The sequence below is a fragment of the Protopterus annectens genome, chromosome 13.part0 (genome assembly GCF_019279795.1).
Source record: "Protopterus annectens isolate FY-2018-M chromosome 13.part0, PAN1.0, whole genome shotgun sequence".
NCBI classification, from domain to species: domain Eukaryota; kingdom Metazoa; phylum Chordata; order Ceratodontiformes; family Protopteridae; genus Protopterus; species Protopterus annectens.
Window position 1 is genome coordinate 1,342,025,901 of NC_056747.1, and position 6,000 is coordinate 1,342,031,900.

Here is a 6,000-nt window from a genome sequence, read left to right on the forward strand (position 1 = left end):
TTTGCAGTTGGTTAATTTCTGGCTTGTTGTAAGTAAATTATTTTACTTTTTGTAAGGAAATATTTTGTTTCTTTACATTAATTCTGCTTTTAACAGACCTCTGGGTCAACATTTCAGTGATTAAGGGCCTGGTTAGAACTGCTTTTACTATTGTGCTTAGTGATTGGATTATTGTTGGTTTCTTAAAGCTCTCTCTCTCTCTCTCTCTATATATATATATATATATATATAATGAAATTTAATGTGGCCATTAAGGCTTGATTAGTGTGGGAACACTTTCTGTTAAACACTAAACAAAGGAATCTTGCTTCTGATCATCTCAATAACAGAAAATAAAGGACTTTCAAAGTCCCTCCTCTTGTTCATTGGTTTTGTCTGTTGCGTAAGGCATTTATATACTTTTCCCATCCATCACTCTAAGACAACCCTGTTAAAACCCAATCCTTAAACTCTAGCCCACCCTAATACATGACTGTACAACATGGATATGCAATTTCCAAATGTCTTTATAGCCAGCTTGGTAGATATAGGCATTATGATACAATGTGGCAATTGTCTCATGTATGCGAGACATGTAAATATACAACTTCCTTGGAGGCAAGAATCTCACTTACAAACGAGGTTGTGAAGAACACACACAATACATACCTCACACACACACTGCTCATCACACACATACATCTTCTTGTGTTGAGGCACTTAAAAGAAACCTCTCCAAACCTCAAAGACCTCATAAATCAACACAACACCTTTCCTCAGCAGTCATTAAAGCACACACCAAAAGCAACACCAAACACCATACGAAAGCCTATAACTAATGGTCCCCAATGAACAAAACCCATAGGGCAAGCTAACATTTTACCTAAGATGCTTGTCATTGGGGATACCATTGTGACACACAGATGCCCCATTCACCAGGATACACAAGGAGAAGATATAACTGTTAATTACCTATCTGGAGCTAGGATCAGCAGTATCACGCACAAACTCAAGTCACTGCACTGCATGTATCAATTTGTTTCTATCATAGTCCATGTGGATGTAAATGACCTGAGACATATGTCACTGGACAATATGAAGGAGACAGTATGGATCTCTCTGAATATGTATCAAAGACAGCTACAAGCCTCGCATTGAGCAGCATTCTAACTTCACAGAAGATGATGCCACAGTATATACATAAAATGATTGATTTTAATAATTAGCTTAGTTTCTGGTGTCACTCCAGGGGGGATCAAATATCTGTCAACATGGGAGGACATGGTTAACAGACCACGTTGCTTTGCTAAGGATAGTCTGAAACTGTCCAGCATAGGCTTTTGGATATAGGCTAAAACTTTATCCACCCCCTTAGAGCCTTTGTGAAGAGAATGTCAAAATAACAAAACTGCCAACAAAGCAGAAAAGACTCAAAGCAACCTTAAGGTGTTACTGCTCCATGCTAGGAGCCTAAACAAAAACACTCCACACCTTACAAGCTCTCCTCAGTATGGAAAATGTAGGTGTCTGTGCCATTGGTGAGACTTGATTTAAAGCCTTAGAAAGTATTCTGGCTGTGCAAGGTTACAGTGCTTTCCACACATTTAGACCAACAACAACACCACAGACAAAGACTAAAGGCAGAAGTGTCTCCATCTATGATAGCAACAAATTTACCTCCACGTTGGTCAAACAGGACAATGCCATGGAGTTTCACCCACATGCAAGCCACCTTAGATAAGGGTCCTGACCATATCCTAGCTAGCGTTATGTCACAATCTATGCCCCAAGAGTCTCACAACTCTTACTTAGTCATTTTAGAGGTACTCACTATCCAACCCAATTTCCTTGGGTGACTTTAACTGTCGTTCTATAGACTGGGAAACATTCACTGCCTCAAACTCATAGGCACAGTGATTCCTGGACTTTATTAACATGCACACCCTGGACCAGATTGTCTGTGCTTAAACCAGAGGATCAAATATACTGGATCTAATACTCACCAACATGGGACAGCATGGTAGCCCCCCACCATGTCGCATCCTCACTAGTGAGGTCAGCCCACAAACTGGCTCCTTTGAAATAAAAATCAGCTTGGAAAACCCAACTAAACCTGTAACAGTTAGGAACTATTCTAAGGCAAACTACAGCCTATTAAGCAACAGATGCAAAATTATTTACAGAAACCTAGTACAAACATGTAAATGGCTACATAGAGACTGCCATACCTACCAGAAGTAAGACCAAAACAAATACAAAAAATAAACCCGACTGGTGGAATCCTATCTTCAACAGGGTATATAACAAAAAAAAAAGTCATGACCAAAATCAGAAAGATCAACTTCCATAAGGAAAAAAAGCTCTCTGATTCAACCAAACAAAGAACTTATTTTGGCTTTTCCCAGTTAGGGGTCACCACAGCAGATCACCTGTCCACTCATGATTGGCAGTGGAGTTTTACAGTGTCGAGTTGCCAGCCCGGCGCCCAACCTTCCACATAAGGCACACACACATGCACGCACTCATGCCTAGGGCCAGTTTAGAGTGTCCAATCAATCTACCTACAGCATGTCTTGGGAAGTGGGAGGAAACCCACACAACCACAGAGAGGACATGCAGACTCCACACAGAAAGCACCCCAGCTGAGGATTGAACCAGAGAACATCTTGCTGTGAGGTAGCAACATTAACCGCTGCACCACTGAGGCCACCCCAACCAAACAAAAAACGAAGAGATCTAATTAAGTCTAACAAGGCCAGCTACAAGGTCAGAATAGCTTCTCAGGCTAAGGACAATCACAAGGCCTTCTTCAGCTATATCTGGAACCTTAAAGGTAACATACAGCAGTATGCTGAACTGGTGGTTAGTGGTGCCACCTTTACTGGTCAGGGAGACATAACAAATCTACCCGTTGATACACCCTGTGAAATCCCTTCCAACATACTGCCCCCAACTCTTTACAGTGATTATATTCTGGCAGTGCTCACTAAGGCCAAAAACACTGCCTCAATAGGCCCAGACATATCCCTGGTTGCCTTCTGATTAGTCTAAAACATAACGTATTGGGATCACTTGAGACACCCTTCAACTACAGCCTCAAAACAGGTCATGGAAATGATCAGCAAGGACACTGACAACCTAGAGGCACTGCTTGGCTTTGTTATGGGAAGGTTGTGCCTATTTAACCTGATTTCTTTCTTTCAAAAGATCACCATGGCAATGGATGAAGTTAAAAGAATGCATACTACATACACTGACCTGGCCAAAGCATTAATGACAAACTCTGAAAATGAGGCAATACATCCTTAAATAACTCACTGAATTGCTGGCTGGCTCACAGGAAAAAAACAAGAAATTAGGATTAGTAGAACTACTTCCACCAAGAGAACAGTCACCTGTGGAGTTTCTCAAGGCTCCATGCTGGGCCTGCTCTTTTTTGGCATCTACTTCTTGGAAGTCAAGGCTAATGTCAAGTTCACAGATGACTGTAAATTGGGAGTTATCATAGAATCCCCGTGTGGCACCGACATCTTGCAAGAAGGTCTAACACTGACAAATGATTAGTGCCAAAGCCATGGTTTAAAACTCAATGCTAAGAAAAGCATTATAATTCCCTTTGGGAAATTGTCCACCCGTGTTAATTACTTTACAGATAAAACATCCCTAAGAGTCAGCCCAGTAGTTAGGGATCTGAGAACATATGTAGACAGTAATCTGGCTTTTGACCAACATGTAGCAAAGATAGTACGCATATTTTCCTCGTTCTCTTATATTTTACTGTTATCCAGTATTATTAACTGCAAAAAAATAAACCTTTAGTCCTATGTTGCTGTTTTACTATGCCTTTTTATATTTACTACTAATTTTAAAAAATGCTGTTACTGCCATCTATATGTTTGCCACTTTCTACTTATATAATATTTGTATAATGACTAAATGTAATATGTATAAACTGGAGCTTTTCTCTCCGTGCCTCTGCTGAAAAAGGGCTTCTGCTCAGTCAGACATTCCCGGTCAACAAATGTAAAATAAATAAATTAATAAATAAATAAAATAAAATCTTTCTGTCACCCAACTTATAGGTAAGTCTATGGCATCCAGGTCCAAGGAAGTTATAGTACTACTTTACTGAACACTTATCAGACCCATCATTAAAGGACAACCGCGCCCACAGACTCAAAAAACATATTAATTTCGTCATGGTTTGATGTTTCCTACATTTTAACAGCACTCTGAGACTATTTTGAGCTTTTTAGATATTTTTAGATGCAATTTCAGACTCTGACCACATGGGGTCTGGCATATTGAAAAAATTCAGACTGTTTACTCTGCCTCTAAGTATCCCAGAATGCATTATTTGTCTCAAAAAATTGCATCAGATCTGCCACATTTTCCCTTAAGTTGCTGTGACTTCATTGACTTAACAGGCATTCACTGCAGTCTTCAAATCCACTACTTTTGGTTAAATTGTTATCCTTTTTCAATGACCACTTCAAACACAAGCAGTGCAAATGCTACAGAACAGAATTCAAAAGTGCATTTTCTAGCTCTTTCATCTTAGAAATGCTAACTTGCTTTCTTTTGTGAAGGCTGAAATCTAGCTCTTCAAGGAATCTCCCCTCCCACTTCACACCTACCTTCCCTAGCTGTTAAAGAGCCAAGGGTAATTTGACCCATTATCTGCATGTGATTGACAGCTCGTCACAGCAGGTGACCAGAGTAATGTACTGTTTGCTTGTCAGCCTTTTCCTCCTTACAGTGGGAGACTTTTTTTGTTGCACTACTCCTGTCAAATTTAAAACCAAGCAACATAGCACTGGCAATAATCCCTGCTTTGCAAAGCATCAGTCTGACACTTATTTTTCCTTCCTGTTTAAATAGCTAACAAATGATACACTATAAATAAACTATTTCAGACGTGCATGACAGCACCCACATGCTTTTTTGAGTCAATATTTTAAAAAAAAGTTATGGTAATGCATACCAGTTGTAATTTGTTGCACTGTTTAATTGTGCCAGACATCGGCTTATGCAAAAACATGCTGTTACTATCTACGCATGGTCACTGCAAATTTATCCTCTAACTTTTTGTAGCCGTTACTGTACTTCATTACATATCAGTAGGGCTCTTCATATTAGTGAGATTATATAGTCAGTTTTTTTGGCTGGACTTTCAGTTCCAGCAATGGGCAACTACATATACTGCATCATATATTGGTTTACTCAGAATTTCACCACTTAGTATGCATGGTCTTACTACATTTTTTGCTTTAATTACAGTATCTCAATTTACAAAGTCTGCGCTCTATCCATTTATTTCTATAAATATAACCCCTGTATACATTAAGACTGCAGCGTAATGAAGATCCGTCACCTGTGAAACAGTTATCATTTTAATGGACCTTACAAATCTACAGTAATCAAATACCATTTAATTTTTCAAAATGTACCGGAAGTCAACTGATCCCTCAGACATACAAGATTAGCTGGCTTTTGGTTTACAATGTGCAAAAGTGGCAATTCCCACAGCACTATTGTGAAAAGCCTCTGTACCTCGTCAAGGTAGCCAGCATCACAGAGGTCCACTCACACCACAATACTTCCGTCTACAGCCTGATCCACTCACATCACCACTTGCATTACACCCCTGCATGTAGCAGGCTTCCAGATGCATGCGGCGCTTTCCCAGCAAAAAAGTCTACATGCAGACATTTATTCACCAAGGACCAGTCCTTAGACACACTGTACAAGCTCCAGCTGCCAACAAATAAAAATGAATCATACACAACTTCATACCGCTCCATCATTCACACAACCCCTAGTGCAAATCCAGGCTAATACAAGACATTCCACAAGAGTAGTGGTCTCTTGGTCTACATCTGCACAGCATGACAGATCTTACACAAGTTATGCCAATCGATTGACCTTTGTTATTTTATTTAATTCTAACAGCACACATACACATCACTATTTCTGAAAAAATTAGTATCACTTCACAATACCAGTACATTCTATAACATT